Here is a 16,236-nt window from a genome sequence, read left to right on the forward strand (position 1 = left end):
TCACATTTGCATGGATTATTCTGATTCTCAGTAGTTCCTAAACACAAAACAAATTTTGCATGAACCTTTATCTGGGTTTTCCAAAGCAAGTATTATACTGGCAAAAGTCCATGAGCCGAAGAAAAAGATACTGAACATAAAAGGTTTACCAACTTTATCCTTTCTAATTTTACAATAGCTTCAGGTATTGAGACCTAACTGATTTCCTGTGCCTATCCATTGTGAACACATCTCAATCATCTACTTGTAATACTCCTCAGCATCATATTTTTGTCGTTGCTTTATTGTGTGACGTAGAAGATCCTTTCGTCCAGCTTCAATCATCTGTTCTTCCCAACACTTCATTTCATTATGATAACGAATTTCATCCTCTTTAGCAAGCCGAATATATAATTCCTTTTCAGAATCAGACAGATTTTTCCAGTTTTCCTTTACAGTCTTCAGCTTTTCCTGCGGTGAATCACCCTTAGCTTCTTGGAATCTGTCAGCTACATAAACGTTATAAGCTGAATGAGGTCTTTTTGGTTTTCCAAGCAGTGTTAACTCTTTTCTTTTTGTCATAGCTTTCCTTTTAAATGCTTGTCCATGATTTCTTTTTCCAAAGATGTAATCTGACTTGGAGTTAGCTGTTCTTTAAATCTGCTTATCTTTTCTTTGTATACCTGCCAGTCCGCCCTATAAGCATCTTGATATATTTTTTTCTTTGAATCAGGAAGTTCCCTCCAAAGCTTGGCAATTCTTCTAATTAGTTCTGTAGGTTTTGCATCTGGGTTCTCAGCTCTAAATATGGGTAGTCGTTCTTTAGAAAATCAAAGGTAAGAACTTACAGGTTTCTTTGGACAACTTGCCAAGACAGATGAAAAACACTTCGGTAAATACGCAAAACTGAAGGGGGAGCGCAGTCGACTCCCACAGCCGGTGCACAGCTCCGCTCGGACCTTCCCAGCGCACTCAGCACGCCCCACATGCTCCGGAGAAACGCCATCGCTCCAGCGGATGAGGCAGTAACCCGGCCCCAATCTCGGAGAACCTCCTGACACTACAGAACAACCCCAGCAATCACAACTAGAACCCGCGTGCTACCCTCCAGGGTTTTCTAAAATGATGTTTTTATAAGAGAAAAGCAAATTACAGAGAACCAGCAAAATTAAGGCCCCAGACTGTTACTGTGAACAAGTCCTTGACATCATTCTATCCCACCATATTCTTATACTGGTTTAAGAATTTAGAGCTAGAAGTTTTAATATATAAAATAATGATAAAACTATCAGGCCTCTATGGTGTTTTTTTTTTTTTTAATACTTGCTATTATTTTATCTCAGAAGAGACAAACCCATGGAATGTTATTTTCTTAACACAAACTCCCTGTTTGCTTGAGTTTGCACTTGTTAAATTTTGACTGAGAGTTAGTCCACAGAAAAAGCTAAAAAGAGAAATCTCTCATAGAATCGCTGCCAGGCTGATAACAAAAGCCACCCTGCTGGTTGTAGCTCTAACAATAAACTCTCTTTTATACAGGCCTTTCAAAGTTACAGGGTCACAAAGTGCCTTGAAATAAATTTCAAAGGGAACAACAAATTCTGGAATCACACCCAAACTCTTTATGTTCATGACTGTAACAGAGTTAATAAATTGTGGGCATAAATGAATAACTGCAATGTCCTGCTTGGAAACCCAGTGGTGAGTATGTTCATCAGATAAAAATGACCAGGTGTTGACAGGCAATAGAAAGGAATTATGAGCAGCAGGGGTTTAGTATCGATACCTCAGGAATTTAACTTATGTGTCAGAAACAAGGCTAGGGCTCTGGGAAAGGAAGGCACAGAGATGGATGTACTTTGCAGACTATTACTGCAAAGCTTGGTATAAAGAGAAACAGGAGACCGAGCTGATTATCATATTCATGAGTTTGTCAACAATAATTGGCCAAAGCCTAGTTAACATAGAAACAGTAAGAGTCTTGACCGTTCATTTTCTGGGATTATCTCCTATGCAAAGCCTGCAGGAGCCCAACCATTCCCTACTTCACATAAAGATGATTAATTTTCTTCCTTGTCTTTTTTTCTTCCTCCCATCAGTATTGAGAAAGAACAAATAATTTGAATGGAAGACTTGGCATATTTTAGATCCAAGACAGAGACCCTGCAGTCTCAGTTCTCTTCCACATCTAAGGGGACTGCTGACATTTGAAATTTCATGAAGGAGGGTGGAGTGGAACCTCTACAACATGTTAGGACCTGGTTCTCTTAAACGGAGATATTTTCTTCCCTATTCTAAACTCCCAAAGCATCTCACTTCTTTGAGACTTAGCATTTTCTACTTTGTGTTACACTTTACATAAATGTCATTTTTAACTACATGTTCTCTCTCTGATCACCTCTAATCACCTTTAAGAGAAATCTGGGCCGGGCGCGGTGGCTCAAGCCGGTAATCCCAGCACTTTGGGAGGCCAAGACGGGCGGATCATGAGGTCAGGAGATCGAGACCATCCTGGCTAACATGGTGAAACCCCGTCTCTACTAAAAAATACAAAAAAATAGCCGGGTGCGGTGGCGGGCGCCTGTAGTCCCAGCTACTCGGGAGGCTGAGGCAGGAGAATGGTGTAAACCCGGGAGGCGGAGCTTGCAGTGAGCTGAGATCCCACCACTGCACTCCAGTCTGGGCCACAGAGCGAGACTCCGCCTCAAACAAAAAAAAAAAAAAAAGAGAAATCTGTATGCTAATTTCTTGTCTCATTGACTAATATTTTGTATATTGTACAGTATCGGTAAATATTCCTCATTTTCTGTATTTTTATCTCCATGGTAAGAAATTCCAAAGTATGCTTTGTTAGTTTCCTGATTTATTATTTTTTTGTTAGTCAGCAAAGGCTTTTTTATGTCTAGCTTACTATATATTTACTTGCTAAAGTCTATATTTATTTTAGTTAATTCTTCAAGGCAGTGAAGAATTCTTCTCTGATTTCTGCTAACCTATACATCACATATATGATTTTCATGTATTGGCATTTACAAAGTTGCCTTTATTGTTAGCACACTGTAAAATCTATTGTAGGTAAAATCTAACTTCTCAAGGCAACTTGGAATTATGTTAATATATCATATCTCTGATTATGTCATTAAGTAACTATTGATTTGGAATTAGGTACCATTTCCTGCTTTACTATAAATTCTCTTGACCCAAAGAAAGATTATTAGTCACTGAAGCCAAAACTTTCATTTAGTGCTAACCATTTTGCCAATATTTTACCAAATTACAATCTTTAATCTTGAACATAACACTTGCAGGGACTGGAGGTTGAAATCATCCTGTTCCATCTCTGGGCATCTTTTCTGATGTAAAGTCTTCCTGAACTAAAACCAATATGTACTGAATTTTTCTTCAGTGGTCTTTGTCACAGACCTTGTAGGAAAAAAAAAAAAAAAAAAAAAAAAAAGGAAATATCTTATCCATAGACAGCCAAAACTTTTTTAAAGTAGTTCCATTCTCCCACTGAATTTTCCTCATTTTGTGTAGTTTGGAGACTATTCACTGATGTAAACCCTGCCTGCTAACTGGGTTTGCTTGCGTTGCTGAGAGTACCCTAAATTAGGTCAAGTAGTGCCAGGAGTGGGACAGGGCATGTTTTGTGCTAAAGTTATGGTCTCTGTGAAGCTGAGGTTCACAGTAGGACATTTTTAAAATAGCACAACTCTGTTGAATAATGTTGAGCTTACAACTGAAAACCTTGTTTGTTTTTAATCTATGCATTTATTCATTCCTTGAAATATGGAAGCCCCTGTAAGTACACTGGTGAATTAGGTCAACATAGACCTCGTTCTCACAGATCTTAAAATCTAGAAGGCAAAAAAGTCAATTAACTCAGTGATATTTAGCTGCACAAAACATAATATGATAGGTGTAGCATGGGAACCTGGAACTACAGAGAAGGAGTGCACATCCCAGTGAAAGGCCAGCTATGCTGACTCAGAGGACTGGAGAAGAACTGGAGGCTTAAGCACTGGAAATGGTGGTCTCCTGCAGAGACTGGTGGTAGAACAGACAGAAGTGGGATCAGAAAATCAATATTTGGGAGGCAGATTTAGCAGGATTTAGTGATTAATCATATGTGGAGTAGTAAAGGAAAGGAGAAACGCAAGATGATATCAGATTTGTGGGTTGGGCACATGGCTAGATATGTGGAAACAGGGAAGAAGAGGAGAGAGGCAGGATTGGGAGAGTAGAGAGGCAGCGTTGGGTAGTACCTGAGATCACATATGAACAGGGTAATGACAATTGAAGAGGCCTCAAACACAGACACAATCAAAATAGAAGGGATGATCCCAAGTTCAAAAATTCAGTGATTTCAACACATTGACTAGAAATGCAGAAGAAAAAGGCTGGTGTCAGGGAACCCAAGGGGCAAGGAGTTTGATACAGAAGGAGAGAGTCAACAATGTCAGAAAGTACACAAAATTCACAGACATCAAAGCCTTATAAAATTAATTTCATTTGTTGATAAGAAAGCTATTCATGACTTAAAAAGTGATTTTGGTGAAATGGTGGAGGCAGAATGTAATATATCCAAAGATCAGGGGAAAATAAAGAAGACGAGAAAGTGACTTTGGCAACAAAGTTCAGAGATCAGATCAGATGGAGTAGCAAGGCCTGTGAGGGGAAGGGTATTTTTAAGATGAAGACATTGGGATACTGATTAAAGGGGCCTGGCACAAAAGGAGACACCAACAGCCTGTGAGAGAAGAGGAAGTCAGTAGAATTCTCCCAAGGGAAATGTTCTCCATAAAGCTTCTTCTTTTGAAAAAAATTAAAGAGCTTTATTGAAGTATAATTTGTATATCATAAAATTACCTCACTGTAAGTGTGCAATTTAGTTATTATAGTCATTTATAGAGTTGTGCATCTATCTCTGAAATCCAGTTTCAGAACATTTCTGTAATCTCCAAATGCTTTCTCATGCGGGCTTGCAGGTCTTCCTTGCTCCCAACACCCTCAACCGCCAATCTGCTTTTTGTTTTAACAAATGTGGCTGTGCTAGGCAATTTAATCCTATACTGTGCAACATCTGTGTCCGTGTTCTCTCACTTAGCATAATTTTTGTAGACTCATCTGTGTTCTAGTATGTACTCTTTTATTTACTGAATAGTTTAGTGGACATACTACACTTTTATTTATCTCTTCAAATGTTGATGGATATTTGGATTGTTTGCAATTTTAAGGTGTTACTAATAATGATGTGAAAAAACATATGCATATTTTCATACAGACATGTTTTCATTTCTCTTGGATACATTCCTGGGAGTACAGTTACTGGTTATATGATAAGTTTATGTTTCATGTTTTAAGAAAATGCCAACCTGTTTTCAGAGTGGCTATATCATTTTGTATTCCCATCAGCACTGTATAAGTGTTCTTAGTCCTCTGTATTTTGTCAACAATTGATACTGTCTGTCTTTTAAAATTATAGCTTATCTTAGTGGGTGTTCAAAGTTATTTCATCTTGTTTCAGTTTTGTCTTCTAAGGACTAATAATGTTAAGCATCTATGTGCTTATTTACCATTCCTATATTTTCTGTGATGAAATTTCTATTCAATTTTTGTGTCCATTTGTAATTGAGGTGTTTGTTTTGTTATTATTAAAAAATATGAATTACTTGCAATCCTTTATTAAATATATGATTTACAGATTTTTCTTCCAGTTTGTGGTTTGTCTTTTCATTTTCTTAATGATGTCTTTTGAAGCACAAAGTTTTAAGTTTTTTGGTTCAATTTGTCCATTTGTCCTTTTTAGAGATAATACTTTTGGTGTTCTATTTAAAAACTTTGTGCTCAAAACAAAGTAATAAAGAATTTTCTTCTGTTTCCTTCTGATAGTTTTATAATTTTAACACCTACATTTATTTATATAATGAATGTTGAATTAATATTTGTATACAATATGAGGTAGAGATCTATGTTTATTATTTTGCTCTGGATATTCAATTGTTCTCACACTATTTATTTGTGAAAAAAAAAACCCAACACTATTCTTTACCCATTAAATTTCCTTGGAATCTTTGCCAAAAGCCAAATAACCGTAAATGTTCTCTTTATAGTTTTTAAAAATAATTATTAAAACTAACTGCAGTGTGTAACACTGCTTTCTGCTAAATTTTAACAAAATTAAATCAATTGTTTAAGAATTACAAGTTGAACAAATTAGAAACACATTTTTTTGAAAATACTTGGAATAAGATGTTAACAAATCTTAAGAATACACTTATCTTCAATTATCCATAGATATTGTTATACCATTAAAGTAAGTATAAATTTGAAATATGTTCTTAGTCAGACAGAAATCTCAGGAAGCTGACAAAGGTTGGGGAACACAATATTTCCCTTAAAAACAGTAAGTCAAGTCCACACAGAAAGTAAACCAGTTAAGGCTGGGCACAGTGGCTCACGCCTGTAGTGCCAGCATTTGGGACGCTGAGATGGGTGGATCATTTGAGGTCAGGAGTTCGAGACCAGCCTGGACAACATGGTGAAACTGTATCTCTATAAAATTACAAAAATTAGCTGGGCATGGTGGTGCACACCTGCAATCCCAGCTACTTGGGAGGCTGAGACAGGAGAATTGCTTGAATCCAGAAGACCAAGGTTGCAGTGAGCTGAGATTGTGCCACTGCACTCCAGCCTGGGCGTCAGAGCAAGACTCCATCTCAAAAAAAAAAAAAAAGAAAAAGAAAAAGAAAAAAGAAAAAAAAGAAAGTGAGGCAGTTAAAAGTGGAGCTTCTTTAGTTTATAGGCCTTACGTGGAATCAGTTTATGGCATCTGCCTGGTACATGCCTGATGGGTGAATCAGGCAGTGATTGGTCATGAGGCCAAATATCAGAGCCAAGAGAAGAAAGCACAGCTTAGTAATAAGTGGACAAGAATGTGATAAAAGGGTCAATTGAAACAAAAACTCAGTATTAAAGATCAAAGCTAAACAGTTATTCTCAATTAGGCTTTCCTGGATTTTGAGATTAAAGGAAGCAAGAATAGTTTTTGCCAAATCTGAAAGAATCCTATTGAATAATATTTTGCTGTAGTCTAATCCTAAAATAGGACGTAGAAACATTTTTTTTCTTGAGTGCCTACCATATGTTGGTACTGTTTTGAGTGTTTTCATGCAGATTTCCTTCGTCTGATTTTAGATACCATATTGTGTTGGTCCATTTTGTGTTGCTATACAGGAATACGTGATGCTGTGTAATTTATAAAGAAAAGAAGTTTATTTGGCTCAAAGCTTTTCAGGCTATGCAATCATGGTGCCAGCATCTGCTAAGTGAAGCCTCAGGAAGCCAACAATCATGGGGGAAGGTAAAGGGGGAGAAGGCATGTCACATGATGAAAGAGGCAGCAAGAGAGAGGAGGAGGCTCCGTTTAACAACCAGTTCTCAAGTGAATAATAGAGTGAGAACGCACTCATTACCATGGGTAGAGTATCAAACCATTCATGAGGGATCCATACCCATGACCTAAACACCCTACCAGGCCCCACCTCCAATACTGAGGTTCGCATTTCAATATGAGATTTAGAGGGGACAAACATGCAAACTATATATGAATAAGAATTTTAAAAAGAAGTGAAAGAAAATTGCTCAAGGCACAAAGGACCTCAGTCCAGATTTAAGAACAATCCTCTTTCCTTTGATTTATTTCAGCCCGCAAACTAAAGAAATATAGTATGTTTTTTTGCACTTTACTCTAACTTTCAAAGTTTACACACCCAGCCCCTGTGAAATTAAAGAATGATCCATCAAAATGGATGACACTTAAGTCACATTGACTGTAATTTTTGCCAGTAGTCCACCACTATAACCCCCATTTAAAGAACATGGTCTCAAGCTTCGCATGCATAAAGTTCACATGGGAAAAATTTAAAACACATCCTCCTGGTGGGTTTAATAACCAACGATTCTGGTTTAATAGATCAGGGATGGGACCTCATATAAGTGTTTAAAGAAATGTTTTATAACAAAGAAAAAAAGTAGTGATTTGTGTGGTCACAGATGAAATTTTGAAATTTTTCTCTGTGCTTCATGTTTATTTTCCATGTGGGTAATGGAATATATTATGAATTGATTCAAGGATTTAGATATCATAGGTCTGGTTGCAGTTATCACAGGTAATGATAACGGAAATCCAGAAAATTAGAAGATGATAACCACAGCTAAGATTCAGGAGAAACAGGTCAGATTAGACAACCACTCACTGGGGGAGCCCAGATGTGCATCTAGTCTGATTACCCACTGGGGAAGAAAGAGTTAAAGCCATTAGTTTTTCATCCATTTCTCCCTGAAAAGTAGACTAACGATCTAGTCTTACTCTTTATAAACATAAGTTGATAATTTGACCTCTTGGCAGTAAGAGAAATGATAGTTAATTAAAGGAAAATCATTATCTGTGGAATGCTAATGGTTGGGTGTCCCTGTTTTAGAAATGTTTATAGAAAACAAACCAATGATCTGTGGATTTTAGAGGGCTGACTCTCCAAAAAATGTCATATAAGATCTATAACTCTCTGGGTCTATAAAGTGGAGATGCTTCCTATTACAAATACTCATCACTCTGTGAGGTGACCCACAAATCTCTGCTAGAGACCTCATTTCAACCTGGGACAGACGGCCTGTGTCCAGTGTGAGGAAGGAAAGTTTTAGAGAGCCACACTGAATGCCCCCAGTTTTCTCGGCTTTGCTTTTGTTCTTGATTGTCTGGGTCCTTGAAACTATTAGTGAAACTGGATTCTGGGCAAGATCTATGATTAATTTGATCTGATTTGACAACCCAATCATTTGTGTTAGATCAATTAGTCTTCATAGTGTTATCAGAGACGTTCTCATCGGTTAAAACCTTCCACCACAGTACCCTGCAACACACTGATTTACCCATTAATTAAATGATATCATGGGAGCCTGGTAACTCACTGTAGTTTCAAAAGTTTCTTGGACTAGTCAAAGGACATAGTTGGTATGCTTATACAAGATGGGTCCTCAAGCGCAATTGTTCATTGTAAGAAAAGAAACCAAAATTATAGTTTTGATGTTATAATCGAAATTTAAAATTTAAATATTTTGAATATTTTACTTCTAACATATTTAAAATGGTAAAAAAATAATAACATTTTTTCAGTTGTGGTTAATGTTAGGCTTCCGAGCCCAAGCCTGCAGGTATACATCCAGATGGCCTGAAGTAACTGAAGAATCACAAAAGAAGTGAAAATGCCCAGTTCCTGCCTTAACTGATGACATTACCTTGTGAAATTCCTTCTCCTGGCTCAGTAGCTGAGCACCTTGTGACCCCTGCTCCTGCCCTCAAGAGAACAACCCCCTTTGACTGTAATTTTCCACTACTTACCCAAATCCTATAAAACTGCCCCACCCCTAACTCCCTTTGCTGACTCTCTTCTCAGACTCAGCCCACCTGCACCCAGGCGATTAAAAAGCTTTATTGCTCACACAAAGCCTGTTTGGTGGTTTCTTCACATGGACGCGTGTGACAGTTAATATAAAAATAGATACTCCAAATCAGTGTTGGAGAAATAAAATTACTTTATAATTATTTGGCTTGTAAATGTTGTGCAAAGCTGCACTCCACATGGTGGGTACTACATATATACAGTTTTCATTATTTTACATTTAGTACTTGCTTGACCTTGGACAACTCTCTTAATCTGTTTGACTCAGTTGTTTGATATGTCAAATGAAAAACATGAAGGACCAGAGGAAGCGGAAAACAAGAATGAAAGATGAGGAATGAGAAAGTGGAAGAATGGAGGATGAAGAGGAGGAGGAGGAGGATTAAATAAGGGGAAGATGAATGTATATGACAGCACTTAGAATAGACTCTGACACCTTATAAGTGCTATATAAATGTTAACTAGTATGATTTTTAAATTTTTAAAATTTTTAGATATATAATATTTTTAGACAAAAATTTAAAAATGTTTAGGCATAATTGTACATATTTATGGAGAACAGTATTCTACATGTGTATGTATATGTAAGTATACATATATAAATACATATATATGTAAATCAATGTGTTTTATCCCTTTTTTTTTTTTTTCTTCAGAAAATGAGCATACAAATATCTACATGCAGTACCATGGGTATTCTAAAGTCCATCCTTTACCGAATTATCAGAAAAGACTGTATGTAACATTTCTTAATAAATGTATAAATAATTTTCTTATAAATGCCTCGATGGTTAAAATATAGGAAGACAGAAGTTTGCTGACAGTATTGGAAAATAAAAGCAAAATATCCTGCTATCTCAGAAAGTCTCTCCATTAATGAAGCAGAGTTTTGCTATTAAATAAACATTAAAGAAGGTCGTAATGCCCATCACAGGCACTTCCTAAAGGGAGCACAAAATCAGAAAGAAATCTGACCCTTTTACGTAGCTAGGAAGATACAATGCAATACATATATTTTTGCAGGATAAACAACCAGTACTCAAGTAAGAGAAGGTAACAGCACCATTTGCAATATACTGTTGATTCTAAATTCACCTAGTAAAAAAATTGGCTATCTGTTAGTTAATTGCCTTTATCCAGAAGAAAAATGGAACTTCTTGTATCTTCTTGACAAGCAGGTAGTTTTACAACTAGAAATCAAACACCTAAATTAAAGTCTCACTCTCCTGCCTAGGAGGGGAGACAGAGGCACTAACGTCCTTGACATTCAGATTTCAAAGAGATGGCTCCCAAGCCCCCGAGGAAAACATTTCTGGTTATAAAACTGGAGAGGAGCTTATTTAGTGTTTAAACAGGTTTACATACCTCTCAATGGTACATGGAAAGGATTTACAATGAGCAGTTTCCTAAGGGAAATGCTCTAAGTTAAAGAGGGGAGGTCTCTTTCCCCTTTTCACCAGGGAAATTTTCAAAATTTCTCTTCAGATTCTTATTTGCCCTTATGGTAGCATAGCCTTCTGACAAAAATTAGATTTTATTAGAGTTTAAAATAAAACAGATGTTCTACAAATGAGGTTGTTACTGATTTTATATTTCCTCACATTCATTTACTTATTCTTCCCAGCTTTCGATTCCACAAGGGCTTGTTAATAAATCCCCAAGGAGCTGTTTGCCTGTGTCCCCAAAAGTCTATAGAATATTCTGTGATTAATAAAAACAGACACACAGAAATCTTCTGAATAGAAATTCAGAATCCTAGCTTGTCCCTTCTTCTAAGATAATTTAGATGTTGCTAAGCATGAAGGCTATGGGCTTATGACCACTTCATGTTTTATTTTTGATATGAAATAATGCTCTTTTACAAAATGATACATTTCTAGAAAAAGGGTCCAGTGGAAAAGATTAGATTGATGCGACACAATCAGAGTTTTTTCAAAATGAGCAGAGCGACTGTTCCAATATCAACATTAACAGTGGTGTCCTGATCATTTCCCCTGTTAATGCTAAAATGAACATAGATTTCTTCCTTCATTAAATACCAACATTTCGATCATTTGCCAGAGAATATTAATCACTGGCTTCATAGAAGGCTCTAGGAAGAGTAAGTGCTCTCCGCAAGACCAGTCTGGTTGCTGTGAGTATTCACAGACAAATGAAGTCCAGCTGCTTATTCTCACCGCGTAACAACAAGATGCAGACAAACTGGGAAAGAAAGGAGTTTATGTTTGCAATGGTTACAGGAAGAACGCAGAGTAACTCACCAGACCAACTGAAAGTCATAACTTTTTTCTTTAGCTTATATATACAATTCAGGTTTATGCCTATGTGCCGGAGTCTTCCTTTCTCCTTCCTTCCTTCCTTCTTCCTTCCTTCCTTCCTTCCTTCCTTCCTTCCTTCCTTCCTTCCTTCCTTCCTTCCTTCCTTCTTCCTTTCTTTCTTTCTTTCTTTCTTTCTTTCTTTCTTTCTTTCTTTCTTTCTTTCTTTCTTTCTTTCTTTCTTTCTTTCTCTCTCTCTCTCTCTCTCTCTCTCTCTCTCTTTCTTTCTTTCTTTCTTTTTGAGGCGTAGTTTCACTTTTGTCACCCAGGCTGGAGTGTAATGGCACCATCTCGGCTCACTGCAACCTCCACCTCCCGGGTTCAAGGGATTCTCCTGACTCAGCCTCCCAAGTAACTGGGATTATAGGCATGTGCCACCATGCCTGGCTAATTATTGTATTTTTACCAGAAATGGGCTTTCACCATGTTGGCCAGGCAGGTCTTGAACTCCTGACCTCAGGCGATTCACCCTTATCGGCCTCTCACAGAGTGTTTCTTAATCAATCTAAGCTTAACTAAAGGTCTTCATGTAGGAAGGTTTTTTAGATTTGTTCTTGGACTGGATTAAAGGGTTGAGAAAGTCCAGGTGTGGTTTTAATTTTTTTTTTTTTTTTTTTTTTTTTTTTTTTTTTTTTTTTTTTTTTTTGCATTTCAGCCCTTGTACTCAGGCACCAATTTCTCCAGCTCTTTAATATTTATCTTATACATTCATTATTACAGCAAAGGGATAATGCAGACTTAGCTGCTTGTGGAGCTCTGGCCTGCCACCAGAGGACTGAACCCAGAAAGACTACCTCTGTCAAAGGACAGGGCCCCTGGAGGCCTCCCCAAAAGGTGATGCCTCAGATAAATACTGAAGAGTAATTTGCCAGGTGAGAAAGCAGGATAAGGCATTTCAGTCAAACCAAAGCATAAAGACTTGAAAAAAGGTATTTATTTGGAAATAAGTATTTGCGTGTGTGTTTGTGTATGCATGTGGTGGTGGTGGTGGTGATTATTTAGTGAGTTAGAGAAGTGTCAAGAAAAGGGCTAGAATGTGAGTTAATAGCTATGTCATCCTGACCTTAAGCAACAGTATGCTATGTAAGGCATTTTGCATTTCATCCTGAAGACGGTTCTGACAGATTTCAGAGAGATGGAAAATCATTAGTTGTATTGTTGTAATAAAATTTTCCCTTTTGACAGCCTGAAATAGGTGGAGGAGGCAGCACCAAGGAAGTTGTGCAGCACAAGGCTGGCAGGATGGCAGGGCTTGTGTTACCAGCAGATTCGATGTAAGGAGGAATTTAGTGGAGCTTGTCTAAGGTGAGAGGTTTAAGGACATCACATTTGAGAATTAGGTCTTACAGTTGTAAATTTAGCCTTAATCAAGCAAATTTGTAGCTGATTGCTGCTAAAACTTGCACTACTGAATGTAGAATTCCTGGGGTGTTTCTTATCTGTAAAAAAAAAAAAAAAAAAAAAAAAAAGCAGTGACTATTTTATAGCCAGCCTTCTCTCTTGAGTACACGTGCCAGGAGAGTGAATGAGGAACAGGCAGCTGTCAGGTGGCTGCAGAGGACCCAGGAGGTCACCTCAATGAGTGGCTAATTTGGCACTGAGGCTGATGGGAAAGGCACCTTGTTGTAGTCCTTTTTGTGCCTGTTAATTAACTGCGTTAAATTTCAATTTTCTTAAAATGCAGGAATTGAATAGATGACCACTGAAGACACTTTCAGCCCTCATGGTCTAAGACTCTTGATTGACATCATCTAATTTGGAGCTCGTGGCCTAGTTTTCAATTTTTAAACCTTCTATTTTTGATTTTCATGAGAAAACCTTTCTATGTCTGGTCACATCTACTTTATGTGAATGAATTAACTAGAGAGAAATATAGAATACCTTTCCTCCTTTTGTATTTAGGATAATCTTTTTCATGTCAAATAACAGTGAAGGTTATGCTTGTCTGTGAAATGGAAGTAGTATTCTGAAACTCATATAGATAATTAAAAAAAAAAAAAAAAAAAGAACATGATGTGATTTTGCCTAACTGGTAAGGTGCCACTTTGCAAGGCACACGATAGCGTCCACAGTGAAAGCTTCCACCTTCCTATGCTCTGCCTCAGATGGTCCCATTGGCATATCCCACTTCATTTTTCAAAACTAATTAGAATATATTCACTTTTGTCTGTTATATATTCAGGGAGAAACCCTATATCTATACAAATGAGGTGGACTTCCATTGCCAATCGAATTTACTAAAGGTCCCAGGCAGATGAGGGACTGTCAGAGAGATTTTCCCAAGGAAAGCACAGAGCAGAGATGGGCACCCTGTGCACAGGTCACTAGTTTGTATGCTGGAGGGTGTGCTGGAAACTGCTTAACAGTCCTTTGATAATTATAATAGTTATGTACAATAAAGTCGAATGGGAAGCAAACATCTCACATGGCAAGAGCAGGGGTGAGAGAGAGGGAATGGAAATGCCACACACTTCCAAACTCTAGATCTTGTGAGGACAGTACCAAGGGAATAAGTGTTAAACTATTCATGGAAACCCACCTCCATGAGCCAATCACCTCCCCTCAGGCCCCATCTCCAGCATTGGGGATTACATTTCAACATGAGATTTGGGGTGACAAATATCCAAACCCTATCATTCTGCCTCTTAGACCCCAAATCTCATGTTCTTCTCACATTAAAAAAGTACAATTATGCCTTGCAAATAATTCCCCAGTCTTAATGCGTTTCAGTATTAACTCAAAGTCCAAAGTCTAAAGTCCCATCTGGAGATGAGTTTCTTCCACCTAAGCCTGTAAAACTAAAACAAGTTATTTATTTCAAAGATACAATGCAAGTTCAAGCATTGGGTAAATATTCTCATTCCAAAAGGGAGAAATTGGCCAAAAGAAAGGGCAATGAACCCCATGCAATTCTGAAAGAGTACAAAGAGAGGAATTTTACAGCTGGGCCTCTGGGGATGACATCACATATCTGTAGAACTGTGATGCCCACCTGAGTCTTAAAGCCAGCAAGTTTTATTAAAGATTTCAAAAGGGGAGGGGGTGCAAGAACAGGGAGTAGGTCACAAGATCACATGCTTCAAAGGGCAAAAGAGGAGAACAAAGATCACATGCTTCTGAGGAAACAGGACAAGGGCAAAACAACTACTGATAAGAATCTAAGTTCAGTAGTGCACGTATTGTCTTGATAAACATCTTAAACAACAGAAAACAGGGTTCAAGAGCAGAGAACTGGTCCGACCTCAAATTTACCAGGATGGAGTCTCCCAATCCTAGTAAGCATGAGGGTACTGCAGGAGACCAGGGTGTATTTCGGTCCTTATCTCAACTCATAAGACAGACACTCCCAGAGCAGCCATTTATAGACCTCCACCCAGGAATGCATTCCTTCCCCAGGGTCTTAATTATTAATATTCCTTGCTAGGAAGAGAATTTAGCAATAACTTCCCTACTTGCACATCCATTTATAGGATCTCTGCAAGAAGAAAAATATGGCTCTATTCTGTCTGACCCTGCAGGCAGTCACACCTTATGGTTGTCTTTCCTCGTTCCCTGAAAATCACTGTTATTCTGTTCTTTCTCAAGGTGCACTGATTTCATACTGTTCAAACACACATTTTACAATCAATTTGTACAGTTAACACAATAGTGGTCCCGAGGTGACATACATTCTCACCTTACAAAGATAACAGGATTAAGAGATTAAAGTAAAGACAGGCCTAAGAAATTATAAAAATATTAATTTTGGGAACTGATAAATGTCCATATTAAAATGAAATCTTCACAATTTATGTTCAGAGATTGAAGTAAAGACAGGTTTAAGAAATTATAAAAGTATTATTTGGGAACTGATATATGTCCATATTAAAATGAAATCTTCACAGTTTATGTTCCCCTGTTGTGGCTCCAGCCAGTCCCTCTGTTCGGGGTCCTGACTTCCCACAACAGCCTCCAATTTTATATTTTCCCTTGGCACTGCTCTAGTAGAGATTCTATGTGAGGGTGCCACCCCTGCAGCAAGCTTCTGCCTGGGAACCCAGGATTTCTGATACATCCTGTGAAATCTAGGTGGACACTGCCAAGCCTCCTTCACTCTTGCACTCTACATGCCTACCAGGCTTAACACAACACAGAAGACACTAAATCCCTTTGGTTGTGCCCTTTGGAGTTGTGGCCCAAGTTGCATATGAGGCCCTTTCAGACTTAGCTGGAGCCAGAGCAGCCAGGATGTGAGGAGTAGCTACCTGTGGTGGAGCAGGGCAGTGGCACCACAGGCCTGGCCCTCAAAACCATTCAGTCCCCCTATGCCTCTGGGTATGTAATAGGAGGGACTTCTTAGAAGATCTCTGAAATGGCTTCTAGGCCTTTTCTCCATTGCCTTGGAAATTTGCACTTGGCTCCTTTTTCATTATGTGACTATCTCTAGCAAGTGGTTGCTCCACAGCTTTCTTGGATCCTTACTCTGATAAAGCGTTTTTTTT

The 16,236-nt window shown here is 38.0% G+C and overlaps 1 pseudogene; it reads right to left on the reverse strand.

Annotated features, from left to right (window-relative positions):
• Positions 1 to 213: 213 nt before the first annotated feature.
• On the reverse strand, positions 214 to 1,000 carry LOC113223408 (annotated as a pseudogene).
• Positions 1,001 to 16,236: the final 15,236 nt, after the last annotated feature.

Source organism: Piliocolobus tephrosceles, unplaced genomic scaffold, assembly GCF_002776525.5.
Source record: "Piliocolobus tephrosceles isolate RC106 unplaced genomic scaffold, ASM277652v3 unscaffolded_41225, whole genome shotgun sequence".
NCBI classification, from domain to species: domain Eukaryota; kingdom Metazoa; phylum Chordata; class Mammalia; order Primates; family Cercopithecidae; genus Piliocolobus; species Piliocolobus tephrosceles.